Genomic DNA, 20479 nt, shown 5'->3' with positions numbered 1-20479 from the left:
TTCTTTTCTTTTCTTTTCTTTTCTTTTCTTTTCTTTTCTTTTCTTTTTGGTGTAAAATGGTGATTTTATTAAAGCATGGGGACAAGGGGCACCTGGGTGGCTCAGCTGGATAAGCGTCTGACTTTGGCTCAGGTCACAATCTCATGGCTGGTGGGTTCGAGCCCCGTGTCAGGCTCTGTGCTGACAGCTCAAAGCCTGGAGCCTACTCTGGATTCTGTCTCTCTCTCTCTGCCCCTCCCCTGCTTGCACACGCACACACTCTCGCTCTCTCTCTCTCTCCCCTAAATAAATAACATTTTAAAAAGTTTTTTTAAATAAAGTTTAATAAAGCATGGGGACAGGACCCTTGGGTAGAAAGAGCTGCCCAGTTCTTTAGCCGTTTTTATATCTAATGATGTGTTCCTTGAATTTTTCTGAAGTCTTTTTAAAAATATGGCATTACTACATTTCTTTTTAATAACAGTTCTATAATTAATTTATCATTAATAGATTTAATGTTGGCACCTTCAAAAATATTTACTGCTATGCTATCTTGAAATTAATGTGGTATGACTGATGTAGAGTTACAATGCATTCTTTCTAGAATACTAGTAGAATCCTGCTCTTTTCATCTGGTCTCTCTGTCACCATACCATTCCCCAGGATGTACACATCTGTGTGTATACTTTATTTCTTTAATGTACCTAGAATAATCCTACCTTCACAGTCATATTGTTTACTTTTATACTAAATATACAATACCTTCAAACTTTTCAGTTACTTATAGAGTATCCTGAAAATGATTTTGTTATCGCCACATAGTAATTACTTACACTAAGCATAAAAAAATAAAAAATAAACATTAGAGTGCCAATTTCAAAAGAAAAAAACAGCTAAGTCTCCTTTAAATCATCACTCTTCTGCTGATACACACTGACCTAACCTAAAATTTAAGAGGCAATGGGAAGGAAGCCACCCACTCCATGCCAAGCCAGTGACCACAGACAGAGTCAATAACAAGGCTTGGTATTTTCAAGCACTGGCTTTTTCCGGTACCACTAGAAACAGCTCTAATTTGAGCTCCAAAGCACACTGGGTTAGGAAGAGCAAGAAATAAAAGACAATACCGCAATGCCAAATTCCATTCTATATACAGTAAGTATCTCTCTTTATATTCTCTTTCTCTTGATTCGGCCATGGAAGATACATACTCTGATATGCCGATATAGGTTCAAAACATAATCCTATTACTTATCGGCTGCAACTTTGGGTTATTTACTCAAATATTTAGATCATTGGTTTGATATTTCAAAAAAATCATCTGTAAAAAAAAAGATAGAACATGTACCTCAGGTAATTAAGTGCAATGTCCTATATAATTTAATAATGTATGGCAGAAAACAATATTTATAATTTTCAGCTCATTATGCCACATAATAATCTAAGTGTAAATCCTGAATATAAATATTTTTAAATTGATGTAGTTTTTGGCACAGAAACAACTACAAACACAGTCTGTGTGTTTCTTATGTCTAACACAGACCCAAAGGGGCTCTTAAGAGGGAGAGGTCTTTAAGAAAATGGGCAGGACTACGTCCCTTGGTCAAATAAAAAAAACGAAAGCCAACTCAGATTCAAATGACCTATCAGTCTGTTCTGAAGGAGGGCTAACAACAGCATATAGATGTCAGGTTTCTTGGGTTAACAGCAATTACCAAACAATACAACCTCTTAGATATTACTTGTGACAACTGGGATCAAATCCTACATTTATTCTAAAGTCATAACAAACATCTGAATTAATATTTCCTTAAGAAGAAGTTTAACCCACTTATCTGACGTGAGAATTAGAATTCTTCAAGGCTGAATATTGTTGTCTTTTGAAATCCAGACCAATCACTCTGCAAATAAGCAGCCTGTCTAGAAACGGCCTGCTTTCCACATGTGGGTCAAAACATGTTCACAGTCCAGGTAGAGAAAGTTTACCCTTAAACCCTTTAAAATTATTTTTTTACTAAAACAAAAAAAGTGTATAATGAAGACTTTTATTTTGTGGATATTTTATGAACTAGGTAATGGCCAAATCTGGGAATACCATTGGAAGTTGTCATTTCCTCCACAGAGACCGACAACAAAGGCTGCTGAGTAACAGTGATAGGCCACACTGCAAAACACCCACCGCATGTCTTCTTTCTACCTCCACTGTTAAACACTGAGCCCAGCACTGTTATCATTTCCTGCCCGAACTCACCCCAAAGCCTCCTTCTTGCTTCCATTCTGCCCTCTTCCCACCCATTTTCTACAGGGAAGCCAAAGTGATATTAAAATGTTAAGTCCGATCATGTTCCTTCCCTGTCCAAAACTCTGCCCTGGCTTCCCAATGTACATGCATAAAGTCTCACACACCATGTTACTAGCGATGAGGCCCCCTGATCAGTACTGGCCTGACTTTCTCATCCACCTCCGACAATCCAATTACCCTGCCCTTCTTTCTGGCCGAAGAAAGTGTCAAAATTACTTCTTCCCTCAGAGACTTTGAATTGGCTATTACCTCTGCCAGGAATGCTCTTTGCCCAGCTCCTCAAACTGTGGGCGCATTCTTGTCTTTTGGAACTTCACTATCGTATTTTCACAATGGCCTTCCTGGACACCCTAATTAAATAAGACTGCTTTTTCTAAATTATAGGATACCATTTATTTCCTTCCCTGCATTTACCACAATCTTTACTTATTTTATTTATTCATTTATTTACCTATTAAACCACAGTCAGTGCCTCCCATAAGAAAATAAACTTCACCAGAGCAGGAGCACTGACTGCCTTTATTTACTGCCATAACCCTAGCATCTACCAGATTCTAATTCATGGTAGGTGTTAAATAAATATTCCTTGAATTAATTAATTAATCCCTTAAACTGTCTCACTTGTTATACAACCCCAGACTAGACTTACAGCCTTAAAAAACCTCACAATTTATGATTCAAATTTATCAAAATTACAACTACTGTAGAACTTCAAGACAACTTACAAATCCTTGAAAAGAAACTGTGAAATCCAAGACTGCCAGAGTTTTATCGCATGATGAACACAATTTAAGTTTTCCCCAATGCCTTATAATTATCTCTGTGGACATAAGGAATGGGAATATTCTAGAATAGAGATTAACAGAAGACTAGCTGCCCACATATTACATAGGCCCAGACGGCTGAGCATTTTCAAATTTTTGTATATTATTTCCTTTATACAACCGCAAAGAAATATAAGATATATAATTTATCAAGAATGATTATGAAATAATATCACCAAAATTTTCAGAAGTTATATAAGCAAATATTGTCCTTCAAGGTCATCAGCCAGCAAAGCAAACCCAACTCCATGTCTTCATTCATATCTTTTGAAATTCCTGTCTTAGAATTGTCTTAAGATCTTGATACAGGATTGCTTCATGGAATCTAGGGATCAAATCCACCCTAAGAAGGACAGGATTGACACTACCAATTTTATTAAGAAGAACATGTCTCAAACTCTGAATGTAAACCCAAAAGAAAAAAAAAATTTAATGTTTCAACAAGATTGGAATCCTCAGAATCACACACGCTGAGTATGTTCAACAATAGCTCAGGGACATTCTTAAAACGATGATGCTTTCTTGGTTTTGGAAATTATTTAAAAATTTTATTTGAAGATCTTATTTAAACTTAACAACCACAGACTCTTGTTGGAATGAGTGTGTCTTTAAGATAATCAATTCGAAGGAATTAACAATAACTTGGCTTTGTGAATTCAAAATCTGGGTACATTTGTTCAACCACTACATCCTTTTCATACTTGGGTAAGTGTAATTACATCTATCCAGTTTGGAAAAGCTAAATCCATTCCTTAATTGGACCAGTTGATGGACCAGAAATAGCCTGAATTTGGTTCACATCCTGGTACAACGGGACTGAGGGGGTGATTATTTGTGGGGTCCAAACGGTACCAGTGTGTTTCTCCATCTTCACGCTTCTCCCCCACCACAGGTGCTCACTTGCACATGCTCCCTCCTATGACAGCAGGTGCATAATGTGTATCAAAGGCACCATGAGTTAAGTAAGTGTTAGGAGACTTGCTTCAGAACCTACTCACCAATTATATTATTTCCAAGGGGAAACAGTTTATGGATTAAACAGGAACTTAAAAATAACATTTTTAATACCCTTTGTAATACACTACTTAGGGTCTTCCAGTATAGGACAAAACTGTCCACAATCACAAGGGGCTTGCTATGTATAACTGTGAATGTGTGGCAGGTTATGTTTAATAACAAATATTCACAGTGGAGAATAAAATGGAAAATACCAGAAAGCTCACTGAAAACAATCTATTAACCATGCATTTGTCTGATATAAGCAATATACAAGAACTTTTTAAAGTGAGAAACATCAAACTAGCATGTTAAGACATCCTCTTAATTATGAAAGACAAATATTATTTGGGAGCTTTAAAATAAAATGCTCTGAACATATGACATGTGAGAAACACAAAAGAAACTGATTTGACTTAAATATTTGTGTCTGGGTATCAAGCCTGCCAATTAACTCCCAATAGAAATTTTTAAATGTTAAAGACAGTATAAAATAACATTGTTTTGACATTTTATGCATGATTAAATTATACACTAGACTCTCATTGAGTGTTCTTCAAAGTAAGTAATTTACCAGGTGTTTATCAGTTATCTAACCAAATAGTCAATTTGGCATTTGAAGTACCTAGCAAAATGTCAATGAGAATTTTGCAGAAGACAAAAAGTATCTAGAAAGTACTCTTGCTAAGTGGCAATTATAACTAACTGCTAGGAAGAAATGGCATACATCTCTTCTTCAGATATACTATCTTTAAAACTTAAAAGCATTTATTCTAAAATTTAGCATCTTTATTACTGTTTAAGTTTACTTATTTATTTTCAGAGAGACAGACCACGAGCATGGGACAGGGGCAGAGAGAGACAGAATCCCAAGCAGGCTCATGCTGTCAGCATGGAACCCAATGGAGGGCTCGATCTTATGAACCCTGAGATCATGACCTACGCCAAAATCAAGAATCAGAGGCTTAACCAACTGAGCCACCCAGGTGCCCCTCTTTATTACTGTTTTATGTCAGTACATGGATTACTACTTCGAAAAATTCCTCATCCTGCAGAGTCATGGAGACAACATATGCAGATTTTCATTTTATGTTATGTTTTAGTGACTATTTCACAGGTTTCTTCTAGGTAGGCTTTTCACCTCTTTACTGAGGTAGCACAATGGGAGTTTTTTGGCTTTGACCTGAATGAGACCTGGCAACCACTGTTGTCATAGTATCATAGAATCATGGTCCAAAATAATTTTTTTTTAAATTTTACTACTTTGCAGAGGATAGCTAAAAGCAATCCATGTTTCACTATCAGAAAGGAATGTTACTATTATAATGATGGCTTTCACCTCACTTTCTAAACTCAAAACAGGGGAAAATTTTTTTTAATTAATTTTTTTTTTTTTTTAAGAGAGAGAGTGTGTGTGAGCAGGGGAGAGGGGCAGAGGGAGAAAGACAATTTTAAGCAGGTTCAATGCTCAGCATGGAGCCCAACATGGGGCTCGATCCCACGACCCAAGCCAAAATTAAGAGTCGGACGCTCAACATACTGAGCCACCCACGTGCCCCCAAACAGGAAAAAACTTTAAAGAAAAAAATTTTAGTCTGTATACATTTCAAATGATCCATTCCAGTTTATTTGAAATTCCCATACGTAATCACCTTGAAAAACAGAAAGTGGTGGATAAAGAGAATGATCTCCACTGATACTGACAGAACACTTAGAAACCCCGGGGGAAACATATGAACCTTAGTTTTAAAAAACTCCATTAATTAAAAGAGTTCCACATTAAATACAAAATATAACTCTGATTTCTGAATGTGTGTCCTTTATAAGAAATTCACCTTATCACTATCAACATAAGAAATTCGACCTTAGGGGCACCTGGGTGGGTCAGTAGGTTAAGCGGCCTACTTCGGCTCAGGTCATGATCTCACGGTCCGTGAGTTTGAGCCCCGCGTCGGGCCTGGAGCCTGTTTCCGATTCTGTGTCTCCCTCTCTCTGACCCTCCCCCGTTCATGCTCTGTCTCTCTCTGTCTCAAAAATCAATAAACGTTAAAAAAAAAATAAAATAAATAATAAATTTGACCTTAGAAAGTTCTGAATTTGTGCATACAGCCCGTCAATCTTAACAGCAAAGCAACAGGTTTCTAGATTTACAACTTGCGGTAACTTGGAGTTATAGTGGAAATAACCAGCAGAATGAAAACAAAAAGTATACCACAGTGACTAACATCGAGGATACAAATGAAATGAGGTCAGGGAATAATGTTACCTTTTTAATTCTAAACTCTCCTATAATGTTTATTTCTATATAATGTTTACTCTATATACTGTTTATTCTTATGCTCATGTGTCATTTCTATAATAATATAAAATTAAATGCTTCATCACACACTTTGGGATTCCTTAGAAAAAGAGATTCAACAATTTAAAAAACGTGTAATATAGAGATACATATATTTTTAGCTGTATTTACTCTGCCTGGAAATGATCACATATAAATCTGTGAGTAAAATTCTAAGAATCTGGACTTCCTAACAACATTTCAGCTCACTGAAATACAACAGAAAGAAAAAAATTAATAAATGTGTACATATAGTGCTGCTATGCAAATTTACATTGCTGAGGGTCCTACAAATTCTGTCATTATAAAATGAAAAAAGCCACAGTCTAAAGAGTTTCTGTTAAATGCAAGTATCACAGAAAATTGTATGGTGCTTGGAAAGAGAACACACAGAAATAGATTCCTTCAGATTTCCATTTGTTCCTAACCCCTTGGAAAAATACTGCGAAGTAGTACCGTTACTTTGCTGTGAGCCAGTCAACATACACAGGAGTTCAAAACCTTTTATTATACTCCAGAAATCTTTTGTTGTGAGTTACATTAAGAAACCTTTCAAATGCCCCTCAATAACAGGAAGTAAAGGAACAATAAAAACTTGTAAGCACATAAAGAATACCAAATAGTTCAATGTGAACAGATGATTTATGCCTAGAAGTCGTATTTCTTTCAGAAATGAGTTAGCTGCACATAAAATTTCCAAGGATATTAACATTTTCCAAATTAATTCATATTTTTTTCATTTAATTATTTGAACTGGCAGTTTAGTAAAAACTAGGTTATGTCAAAACGACACCCAGAAAGTAACTTCAAAAAAAAAGAGCTAAAAAAAGCGCTCATATTTACTTTGTACATTAATTTTATCTAAAACAAATGCTTGCGATAATAGTTGTGACAGAGTTCCTGGAACATCACTCATCTCGACAAGTGTTTGTTTACTCCAGCTATGTTCACAGAACACTAGTCTAGAGCAATGCTCCCATGGTTAGGTTAAGTTTAGGAAATACAATATGCTATACTGCTTATCAAATACACTTTAGCATATTAAAGATCGGTTTATCAAGTCAGGAAACTGTTGATGTACCAACAGTTTCCCATTCATTTGGCCACGGTACACTTTTTTCACACAGCATGTATGAAAAGGTTAGAAAACTGCTGATAATCAACTTTGAAGGTGTATACCCCCCCATGTATTCCATTAAGAAAAGTCTAACACTCTAAATATTAGTATTAATCTTTTTCTTTACTTTTGTATAGGAAAAGCAGAAAGGAATTATCTCAAACTCAGCTGAAGGGAAAGAACATCAAAATGTGTTACGAAATTCTGGCTTTATTTTAATATGACCGGTCAATGTAACCTTACGTACTAATGACATTTGTGACTCCGATTATTGTAACTATTGGCTGTCAGCTTAAAAAAACACTGCCCTGGGGCACCTGGGTGGCTCAGTCGGTTAAGCATCTGACTTCAGCACAGGTCATGATCTTCTGGTTCATGGGTTCGAGGCCTGCACTAGGCTCTGTGCTGACAGTGCAGAGCCTGGAGCCTGCTTTGGATTCTGTGTCTCCCTCTCTCTCTGCCCCTTCCCTGCTCATGTTCCGTCTCTCTCTCTCTCTCTCAAAAATAAGTAAACATTTAAAAAAAAAGATCTAAATATATTAAAAAAAAAACAAAAACACACTGCCCTAAGGTCCAAGCTGGTATCAGCCCTGATCATTACAGCCCAATTTTACAGATACTTTTATTTATTCTTGCAGACCTTTTGAAGAAAGTTCAGAGAATTTTAAAATTATATCTTACCTCAAATCTGTCTTTAAAACTCTGTTCCATTACACATCAACTTTCCACTTTCTTCCTTCTAGCAAACAGGCATTCAGCCCCTTATGGCCCATGCTGCCATTACAGTAGCAATAATTTAAAAGTTACCTATAACAACATATGGAACAAGCCATATCCATAATCTCTTCAATTCTTTCACAAAGACATGATTTTCATGATAATGAGATAAATGGCTTCTACCACAGAAATTCTTCAGAAAAAAAGTTCCATGTGGAATACTAGTAAATGAAACTAAAGGAGAAAGAGGCCATCCTGGTATAAAATGACCCAACAAAAATATGGGTATAACTACTGATCAAATAATTTCGTATTTGCTTGCATTAACAGACAAAAACAGTATATATTACATGTTACAATTTATGAATGACTAAAAGTATAAGTGAAATAATTTTTAAACAACTTTGAAGTTTAGCAAAACTGTTAGCATAGTCTCTACAAACTTTACAAAAGGCTTACTAGTTGAGCCAACATGGCATTAGAATTTAATTACACCTATAACGGTGTTAAAATTTGCAAAAAGTATGAGCTCATTCCATTAATGGCACACAAAAGTTGCTTAATTTGATGCTTTATTCAATTTTTCAAAGTGTAATACTTTTTGTTACAAATTCATATTTTAAAATAAAAGTTTTGGGGTGCCTGGGTGGCTCAGTCAGTTAAGTGTCTGACTTCGGCTCAGGTCGTGATCTCACGGTTCGTGAGTTTGAGGCCCACATCGGGCTCTGTGCTGACAGCTGGGAGCCTGCAAGCTGCTTTAGATTCTGTGTCTCCTTCTCTCTTGCCCCTCCCCTGCTTGTGCTCTGTCTCTCTCTCTCAAAAATAAATAAACATTAAAAAAATTTTTTTAATAATAAAAGTTTCAGGGGCGGGAAACAGACTACTAGCAGGCAAAGATAGTGTTTCTAATTCCTTATCTTAATTGTGACCATTGTCATGGTCAGTGCCTAACAAAATGAGTGTCACAGAGTTTCAGATGTTAAACCTTTCTACATGGCCCCTTCTCATTATGCACAAGCAGCAATAGCTAATTTTTGCAAAATTAGTTAATAGTTGGAAAAAATTAAAAAGAAAAATATGACTGGGTCAAAGCATATGGACAAACAACTACACAGGAATCTATACTTATCTTAAAATTAAAACTTTAATTAAAAAGCAAGCAAAGCTATGGACTGCCAATAGCATTGCTATAATGCAATCCTGGAACTGTTTCCTACCACAAACATTTTAGGATAGGAGCAACTTTCCACTGGAAGTTCAGCCCATAATTGGACTATAGAAAGTTAGGGAAGCCTGGGTGGCTCAGTTGGTTAAGCGTCCGACTTCAGCTCATGTCATGATCTCATGGCTTGTGAGTTTGAACCCTGCATCAGGCTCTGTGCTGACAGCCCAAGCCTGGAGCCTGCTTTGAATTCTGTGTCTCCATCTGTCTCTGCCCCTCCCCTGCTCGTGCTCTGTCTCTGTCTCTCTCTCTCTCAAAAGTAAACAAACATTAAAAAATTAAAAAAAAAAAAAAAAAAGAAAAGAAAATTAATTAGGTTAGTGATTCAAAACACCAAGGTACTCTTGGCATCACAGAAACAACTATTATAGGAACAGTAGCACCTAAAACAATAAAATGAATGAATTTACTTTTCTGTTGCCTAGATACTATAGTCTGTTGATCTGCTGTTGTCCTCAATAATTCAATTATGTTTCACATGTTAAATCATAGTCAACATGGAAATTATACTGTGCTCTTCTGAGAATTATTACATGAATTGCATGCTTACTTGTTTATATCTGTAAGAAAAATCTCATCTTTTTATTCTCTGAAACATCAAAAGTCTACAAAAGCCATTTTCTATCTTTGATTATTTTATTCTTTTGGAGTAAAAAGAATAAAAACGGATGTTAAATAATGCCCTAAGTAAAATAAAATCTGAAGTCTGAGCTATATATTCATCTCTTCCTTTTATTTATTTTGAGAGAGAGAAAGAGAGAGAGCGTGTGTGAGCAAGTGCACAAGCAGGGGAAGGGCAGAGAGAGGGAGAGAGAAACCCAAGCAGGCTTCATGCTATCAGCATGGAGCCTAAAGTGGGGCTCAAACCCACCAACCGCAAGATCATGACCTGAGCAGAAACCAAGTGTCGAACACTAAACCAACTGAGTCACCCAGGTGCCCCAAAGTTATATATATATTTTATTGCTCAGAAAACTATAATCAAAGATTTACATTTGTCTTTGATAATAGTCTTAGACATGAATCTGCAAGAATGGAGGAAGCTCCATTGTGCCAGATGAGCTACATTTCAGAAAAATACTAACGATACCAAAAAGACTTCTCAAGCTATGCTTGAATCAGTCTGCAATCCTTAGACAACTGGGAAGCTATATGTATGTGCAGGGGAATCCAAAAGAGTCCACCAAAAGTAAAAGCCAAGGTAGATATGATAACTGACTGCCTTTGAGGGTACTCTCCAATCTATACAATTTCAATCAGCAAAAGACAGAAGTCTTACAGGCTTGAAGTGTTGAGCTACTCCTAAACTACAATGGCTACTTCTTTTTTTTTTTTTTTTTAATATTTTTTTTCAACGTTTATTTATTTTGGGGACAGAGAGAGACAGAGCATGAACAGGGGAGGGGCAGAGAGAGAGGGAGACACAGAATCGGAAACAGGCTCCAGGCTCTGAGCCATCAGCCCAGAGCCTGACGCGGGGCTCGAACTTACGGACCGCGAGATCGTGACCTGGCTGAAGTCGGACGCTTAACCGACTGCGCCACCCAGGCGCCCCTACAATGGCTACTTCTAAACTACAAAGACACAGTGGCAACAGCTACAAATCCATGTTTAAAAAATAAAAAAAGACTAAAATCTGAGTAGAGTCATCAGAGGCTATATAAGAAAAAATAAATAAAAATTCTCAGAAAAATGAATCAAAATCCAAAGCTGCGACAACATACTACCTAAATTTTGCAGTTTTCAACAATAGCAACAACAAAATGCAAGACATGGAAAAAAACAGCAAAATGTGACCCATAGCCAGGAGGAAAAAAACATGTTTAAGAAGTCAACAGAAACTAACTCTGAATGGGTCTGGATGTTGAACTTGGCAAAGATTTCAAAGCAGTTATTAGAAATATGTTTGAAAATGGGGTGCCTGGGTGGCGCAGTCGGTTAAGCGTCCGACTTCAGCCAGGTCATGATCTTGCGGTCCGGGAGTTCGAGCCCCGCGTCGGGCTCTGGGCTGATGGCTCGGAGCCTGGAGCCTGTTTCCGATTCTGTGTCTCCCTCTCTCTCTGCCCCTCCCCCGTTCATGCTCTGTCTCTCTCTGTCCCGAAAATAAATAAAAAACGTTGAAAACAAATTAAAAAAAAAAAAAAAGAAATATGTTTGAATAATCTAAGGAAACTATGTCCAAAAAAACTAAAGAAAAATATGATGATAATGACTCAATTGATAGAGAACCTAAATATAAAAATGCAAGCCATAAAAAGAACCAAAGAAAAACTGTAAAAGTGAAAATACAGTAACTGAAATGAAAAATTTCCTAGATGGTCTCAGGAGCAGATGTGAGGTTGCAGAGGAAAGAATCAATAAACTCAAAAACATATCAACAGAAATTATCAAATCAGCAGTACAGAGACTCAGAGATCTGTGGGATACTATCATATGCATAATGGGAGTCCCAAGAGAAGAGAAATGTGAGAAAGTGGCAAAAAGAATGTCAAAGGACAGGGGCGCCTGGGTGGTTCAGTCAGTTAAGCCTCTGAGTCTTGATTTCAGCTCAGGTCATGATCTCATGGTTTGTGAGATCAAGCCCCACATTGGGCTCTGCACGGGGCATGGAGTCTGCTTGGATTTTCTCTCTCCCTCTCTCTCTGCTTCTCCCCTGCTCACACGCTCTTTCTTTCAAAATAAACACTTTAAAAAAAAAAAGAATGTCAAAGGACAATAACTGAAAATGTCCCATGTTTGATGAAAAATATTAATCTACATATCCAAGAAGTTCAATTTATCAAGTAGGGCAAACATAAAAAGATCCACACCTAGACATACAGTAGTCAAGTTGCAGAAAGATAAATACCAATAGGAAATCTTGAAAGCCAAAAGAGAAAAATGACTCACACATAAAGGAGAACAACACAAGTAAAAACTAACTTATCAGAAACTACAGAAGTCTGAAGATGCTAAAATGGCATATTTAAAATGATGAAAAAAGTTAATCAAGAATTATATATTCAGCAAAACTATCCTTTGAAAATAAAGTCAAAATAAAACATTCCCAGATGAATAAGAAGTGAAAAAAACCATTTGCTGGTAGACTTGCCCTATAAGAAATATTAAAGTCTTTATAGCTGAAAAAAAAATGATAACAGATGGTAACTAAAACCAACAGGAAGGAAATGAGTTCTTTTAAATTTACTGACACTCATTTCATGGTTAGCACATGATCTATCTCAGAGAATATTCTAGGTGTTCTACAAAACACTACGTATTCTGCTCTTGCTGAGTGAAGGGATAATTACATGTTAAGTTAGTTCAAGTTGGTCAACAGTGTTATACAAGTTTTCTATATTCTCAGGTTGTTCTAGTTGATGGAAAGACAGGTGTATTAAAATCCTCAACTGTAATTGTTTAATTGTCTATTTCCCCTTTTAATTCTGTCATTTTCTGGTTCTGTATTTTGGGTTTCTGTAGCAAAGTGCATATACATTTGTAATGTTACATTTTCCCTAAGTACTGACTGTTTTATCTTTATGAATTTTCTCTCCTTGCCTCCAGTAATATTTTTTGTCTTACAGTCTATTTTATCTGTTCTTAAAATAGGTCCTTCAGCTAATACATACTGTGTGCCAGGTGTATCTTTTTCCTTTTTATTTTCAACCTATTTGAACCTATTCACTTATTTCAATTTTTGACTTCAAAATTTATCCTTTTTATATATAAATCCTTTTTATTAAGTTGGAAATTTTCTGCCTTTTGATGACAGTATTTCAAATATTCCCATTTAATGCAATTATTGATAAGGCTATATTTATATGTAACTTCACTATTTTTTATTATGTCTTATGTCTTTGTTTCTCTCTTCTTTCATTACTATCTCCTGTATAAACACTTTTTAATTTTTTTTTAATGTTTCTTTATTTTGAGAGAGCGAGAAATAGCACATGCACACAAGAGGGGAAGGGGTGGTGAGAGAGAATCCCAAGCAGGCTCCAGGAGAGAGCCCGATAAAAGGGCTTGAGATCATGAACCATGAGATCATGGCTGGAGCCAAAATCAAGAGTCAGACACTTAACGACTGAGCAACCCAGGTGCCCAGGTTTGTCCATTTTGTTTACGTTTTCAAAGAATTAATTCTTAGTTTCATTAATCTTTCTAATTGTTTTTCTGTTCTCTGTTTCATTTATTCCTGCTCTAAAATTTATTATTTGCTTTCTTCTGCTAAATTTGGGTTCCATTTGTTCTTCTTTTTCTAGTTTCTCAAGGTGTAGAGTTAGGTGGTTTATTTGAGATCTGTACTCTTAAGGTAGACATTTATTGCTACAAACTTTGCTCTTAAAACTGCTTTTGCTGCATCCCATATGCTCTGGTACATTACATTTTCATTTTTGCTTGTCTCAAGAAATTTTTTAATTTCCTCTTTAATTTCTTCCTTATTCTACTGGTTGTTCAAGACAGTCTTGCTTAATTTCCATGTGCTTGTGAATTTTCCAATTCTCTTCCTGTTGGTGATTTTCTGGTTTCATGCCCTTGTGGTCGAGAAAATACTGGATATGATTTCAATCTTCTTGAATTTTCTAAGACTTGCCTAACATATGGTCTATCCTAAAAATGATCTGTGTGCACTTGAGAAGAAAATGTATTCTGCTGTTGTTGGATACAATTTTCTGTATATGCCTGTTAGGCTCGTTTGGTCTATGGTGTTGTTCAAATCCAAAGCTTCCTTATTGATTTCCTGTCTGGATGATGCATCCATTGTTGAGGATGGAGTATTAATGTCTCCAACTATTACTTTAATACTGTTTCTTTCTTTTAGCTCTGTTGGTTTTGCTTTGTATATTTAGGTGCTCCACTGTTGGACACATTAAACATTTACAATTGTTATAACTTCTTGAAGGACTGACACCTTTAACATCATATAATAACCTTCTTTGTCTTTTTAAAAAGTACGTACCTTTAAAAAAATTTTTTTTTCAACGTTTATTTATTTTTGGGACAGAGAGAGACAGAGCATGAACGGGGGAGGGGCAGAGAGAGAGGAAGACACAGAATTGGAAACAGGCTCCAGGCTCTGAGCCATCAGCCCAGAGCCCGACGCGGGGCTCGAACTCACGGACCGTGAGATCGTGACCTGGCTGAAGTCGGACGCTTTAACCGACTGCGCCACCCAGGCGCCCCAAAAAGTACGTACCTTTAAAATGTAAAAACCATTCTTATCTTGTAAGCCATTTAACAAAAGGCCTATGGGTCATAGCTTGCCAAGCCCTGTGTTAGACTATAAAATAAGTCTTATTAAGTTAAAAACGGAAAATATGCCAGTATATTTTGACAGCAACAGAATTATATTAGAAATCAACAGAGAAATTTGAGAAATCCTCAAACATTTGGAAATTGAATAATAAACTTCTCAACAGCTCCTGAATCAAAGAAGAAATCATGAATTAGAAAATATTTTAACTTGGGGGTGTCTGAATGGCTCTATTGGTTAAGCGGCTCACTTTGGCTCAGGTCATGATCTCACAGTTTGTGGGTTCAAACCCTGCACTGGGCTCTGTGCTGACAGCCTAGAGCCTAAAGCTGCTTCGGATTCTGTGTCTCCCTCTCTCTGTGCCCCTCCTCCACTCATGCTCTGTCTCTCTCCGTCTCTCAAAAAATGAATAAATGTTAAAAAAAATTTTAAATAAACTATCTTAAATTGAATGGAAACAAAAACACAACAATAGAAATTCATGAGAAGCTGCAAAAGTCGTGCTTTAATAAGCATATTTATACTTTTAAAATGCTTTCTAGCACTAGCTAGAAAGATCTAAAAATATTTAATATAAACTTCCACCTCAAGAAGCTAGAATAAGAAAAGTAAATCAAACTCAAAGTTGAAGGAAGGAAATAAAATCAGAGTAACAATCCATAAATTATAAAACAGAAAAATAACAGAGAAAGCCAATGGAACCAAAAGTTCGTTCTTTTAAAGAACAAAATTGGCAAACATTTAGCTAGACTAACCAAAGAGAAAGAGAGCAAGAGAGGGGGAGAGAGACAGAAAGAACACACATTACCAAAATTAGGAATAAACTTACAGAAATTAAAATAATTGTACAGCAACATTATGAATAACTGTTCATAATGCACCTGGCTGGCTCAGTCAGTAGAATATGCAAATCTTGATCTCTGAGTTGTGACTTCGAGCCCCACATTGGGTATAGAGGTTACTTAAAAATAAAATCTTTTAAAAGAGAGAGAGAGATTAAAGAAGAAATACAAATCAATAGAACTAGAACAAGAAACTGAATTAGTAATATAAAATACTCACATAATGAAAAAATGAGGCACATATTGCTTCATAGGCAAATTTTATCACTTTTTTATAAACGGTACCAATCCTAAAAAAATTAACAAACTAATCCTAATATTTATATGGAAATTAAAAAGGCAAAGCAAAATAGGCAAAATAGTCAAAGCAATCTAGAGAAGAAGGAAAAAGTTGGAGAACCAATTCTACCTGATTTGAAGACGTACTACAAAACCACAGTAAACAAGACAGCATGATAGTGACATAAGGCCAGAACAGAACACAGAGTCTAGAAATAAACTCACATAATTATAGCCCATTGATTTTTGAAACAGGTACCAAGGCAACGAGGTAAATATAGTTTTTTTTTTAACAAATGGTGCTAGAATAGTTGGATATCCACATGCAAAAACAAATGAATTTAGATATAATCTCTATCACACAAAAAAGTCAACTGAAAATTGACCAGACTAAATATAAAAGGTAAAACTATGAATCCAACAAGAGAATTTAGGAGAAAATTTATAAACAGGACTTCATAAAAACTGAAAACTTTTGCTCTTCAAAAGACACCATTAAGGGGGGGAAAAGGGAAGCTAGAGACTGGGAGAAAATATTTGCAAATCATATATTTGATAAAAGACTTGTATCTGAAATATATAAAGAACTTGTAAAACTCAGTAAGAAAATGAACAACACGATGAAGAAATGGATACTTCACCAAAGAACACAAAGAAATGGAAAATTACCATATGAAAAGATGCTCAAACATCCTTAGTGACTAGGGAAATACAGCTTACAACCACAATGAGAGGTGCCTGGGTGGCTCAGTCAGTTAAGCACCCTGCTCTTGATTTTGGCTCAGGTCATGATCTCACGGGATAGAGCCCCACATTGGGCTCTGTGCTGGCAGTGTAGAGCCTGCTTGGGATTCTCTCTCCTTCTCTCTGCCCCTCCCATGTGTGAACATTTCTCTTTCAAAATGAACATTAAAACACACACATACACACACACACACACACACACAGACACATCATTATATAATCCACTAGGAAAAAATCATGTCTTTTATAATAATAAAAAAACCCCACACCTGATAATACCAAGTGATGGTGAGGATGTGGTAAAAACAGAACCCTCACACATAACTAGTGGGAATGTGAAATGATACAACTACTTTGGAAAAGAGTTCGTTTCTTCAAAAGATAATACATACTTATGATATACTCGGAAATTCAATTTCTAGGTATTAATCCAAGAAAAATGAGGACATATGTCCACACAAACATGTGTATGCAAATGTCCCTAACAACACTATTCATGACTGCCAAAAACTGGAAACAATCAATGAACTGGTAAATGGATAAAGCAAACACGGTATATCCATACAATGAAATATAAATCAGATATACACAAAGGAATGAACTACCAAGGCACAAAACTACATAAATTAACAACAAAAACATTAAGCTAAGTAAAAGCACCCAAATACAACATACCACATATTGTATGATCCCATTTATATGAAATCTCCATAAAAAACAAAACCATAGAGACAGAAGATCAGAAGATCTGTCTTAGAATGAGAGTAGAAATTGATCACAATTGGGCATGAGGAAACTTTTCATGATGATTAAAGTGTTCTCAAACTGGATCATAGTGGTGGTAGTACAACTATAAAATTTACCAATAATTTAGAATTTACAATAGCTGTTTGAAACACATTGAATCTTTATATCATGAATTTTATGGTATGTAATAAAACATACCTCAGTAAATCTGTTAAGAAATGTTTACAAAAAGGAATGTGGTATTGATTTGGAACCAGTATAGACTGAGCTATTAAGAAAAACTAATATAGGGGTGCCTGGGTGGCTCAGTCAGTTAAGTATCCGACTGCAGCTCAGGTCTTGATCTTAGTTTGTGAGCTTGAGCTCTATGCCGGGCTCTGTGCTGACAGTTCAAAGCCCAAAGCCTCCTTCGAATTCTGTGCTCCTCCCTCTCTCTCTCTTTGCCCCTTCCCCACTCATACATGCGTGTTCTCTAAAAAATAAATATTAAAAAAAATTTTAATAAAAGAAATAAAGAATAAACTAAAACAACGTAACTTCATTTGCTTTTTGACAAAGTTACTAGATTAAGATAAGCCCATAATCACAGTACATCAAGATTCCAGCATTAAAACTCTTCATGTAAAGGTCAAGTAAGTACTACCAGTTTCTTCTGCATGGCTCTATCCTACTAAACATCTTTATAAGTTACTTTCATAAAGGACTTGCTTTTCCAATGCGTAAGTGATTTAAGAATGGGAAGGATATCTAATCTGACAACTGATAAAATCATGACTGAAAATGATTTCATATCCATTTATTAGCAAAAAATTCAGTTTCACAATGCCACGCATTGGAAAAAAATATTACTGGCAAAAACAACCCAGATCTGGGTTTCTTTTTTTTTTTCTTCCTAATGTTTATTTATTTTTGAGAGAGATAGAGCATGAGCTGGGGAGGGACAGAGAGATAGGGGGGAACAGAGGATCTAAAGTGGGCTCTGTGCCGACAGTAGAGAGCCTGACATGGGGCTCAAATTCACGAACCATGAGATAATGACCCAAGCTGAAGTCAGATGCTTAATTGACTGAGCCATCCAGGCGCTCTAGATCTGGGTTTCTAAATATCACTCTCCAATAAAAGGAACCAGGGCTGAGACACAGAAAATACAACATAAGCTAGAAACATGATGGGAGAAAAATAAGAAAGTGCTTGAAAAAGTATGGGGAAATGTCAAAAAGACCAACCAGGAGCCAACCAGAAGGAACTCCCAATGGCTAACATTGGAACAATTTGAACAACAAAATAATGGCACTGAATTAGAATCCATAGAAACAAATATCTATGAGTCCTTACTAGTATAAATAGATAAAAGATAATTCCATACAGAATTCCAATTAATAAATGTAGAAGGAATGAGGGAAATACAAATGTCACATTAGGCAAACACCACAGTAATCACTGTTGTAGTCAAATCCACTAATGAATGCTAAAATCAGAAAGTGAAGGTCTGAGGAGAAACAGCTTAATGACAGTTTCAAAGTATTTTTAAGATACTTATCAGTTACAAAGGGAAAATTCAAAGTGGAGAAACCCAATAGCCATCAGCTTAACCAAGGGATCAAGGTTAATCACTAGCAATCATAAGACACAATAATATAATGTACCCCCCCCCCCAATAGGACGCACTGAGAAGAACACAAGATCATTTCCATGGTATTCTTGCCAAAAATACATAAACTCAATCTAATAGTGAGGAAATAGCATGTTCCATATAAGGTCTATTCCTGTGCTAAGATTCAAGGATTCCAAAGGTAATGAGCCAGCATTGTGGCTTCCCCAAAATTTCACTACAAAAAAAGTACAAAAGATAACAAGGAGGTAAGACTGTAAGACAGAAACATTTAATTTCCCAAAACATAAATAATGGGTGTATTTTTAAATGTGTATCATATGTCATACACATATGTATTTAATAGAAGAAGACTGAAAGAGGACAATCAAATTTTTATAGCATAGTATCTTAGGGTCCCATGTAGGATCCAGTGTGACAAGTCTCTCTCCCTTGGGTACCCAGATAATATAGTCCTTTCTCCCTAAACTTTGACTATGGGAAGCAGCAAACATTTTTCTCCATCTTCCATTCTAGATATGTGCTTTGCCTCTCACTTTATTTTCATTCATTCAATATTAATTGACTACCCATGTGAAGGGTAGGGAACGAAAAGCTCTGGGAGATACAAAGACAAATAAATTAATCACCTGTTGCTTCCACAGTTTCTGATGCTTTTAAAAATAAGACTTTTGACCTTTTTGTTTTAACAGTGGAAGCATTCGCCTGACTCAACAAACTACATCCTCCCTGGAAGTTGAAGTCCCTATAACAGACTTTCAATCCTGACATTTATGAAAATCACCTCTTTTGTCTTTTCACTTTTACCACCCAATTGAGCATCCCTGAAGACTGATTTAGTTTTGCTTATTTTATAATTTTATATAATTGGAATCATAGAACATGCATTCTTTATGACTGGCCTCTGTCGCTCAATGTTGTATTCGTGAGATGTAAACATATTGTGAGATGCAGCTGCCTGCCTCTTTTCACCGTTCTATAATATTCCATCGTGTAAATTAACTACTTTCATCCATTCTCTTGTTAGAAGACACTTGTGTCTTTCTGGTTTGAGGCAATTATGAATATTGTTAACCTAATGAACATTACTGTACATCTCTTTTGGTTCATAAATAAACATAAGTCTAGGAGAAGTGTTTGGTCAGAGTATGCACATCATTAACACTATAAAGTATGACAACCCCTGCCGTCTCATGTGTTCATGAATGCTGTTTTGTCATTCTTCTTCTTTAATGTTTATTTTTAGAGAGACAGAGAGAGTGTGAGCAGGGGAGGGGCAGAGAGAGAAGGAAAGAGAGAATCTCAAGCAGGCTCTGCACACACAGTGTGGAGCCTTATGCAGGGCTCGAACCCACAAACCATGAGATCATGACCTGAGCTGAAACCAAGCGTTGAACACTTAAACCAACTGAGCCACCAGGTGCCCCTTGTCATTCTTCTTAATGTTTTTATTTTATTTTGAGAGAGAGAGAAAGCGAGTGAGCATGAGTGGGGAAGGGCAGAGAGAGAGGGAGACACAGAATC

General features: G+C 36.1%; 1 protein-coding gene and 1 long non-coding RNA gene across 5 annotated transcripts in view; one reads left to right on the top strand and one right to left on the bottom strand.

Moving 5' to 3' along the window:
* The window catches only part of LRRC28 (leucine rich repeat containing 28), a 152652-nt gene that overhangs the window by 71267 nt on the left and 60906 nt on the right, over nucleotides 1-20479 (bottom strand). The window lies entirely within an intron of this gene.
* On the top strand, nucleotides 672-20088 carry LOC121042482 (uncharacterized). The gene is made up of 2 exons (XR_005796249.1): nucleotides 672-1134; nucleotides 19648-20088. It is a non-coding gene; the product is annotated as an uncharacterized LOC121042482 (long non-coding RNA).

This window comes from Herpailurus yagouaroundi, unplaced genomic scaffold, assembly GCF_014898765.1.
Source record: "Herpailurus yagouaroundi ecotype Mexico unplaced genomic scaffold, PumYag 185, whole genome shotgun sequence".
Classification (NCBI taxonomy): Eukaryota; Metazoa; Chordata; class Mammalia; order Carnivora; family Felidae; genus Herpailurus; species Herpailurus yagouaroundi.
The sequence above is the reverse complement of the archived record's forward strand: the minus strand, read 5'-3'. Positions and strand labels throughout refer to the sequence as shown.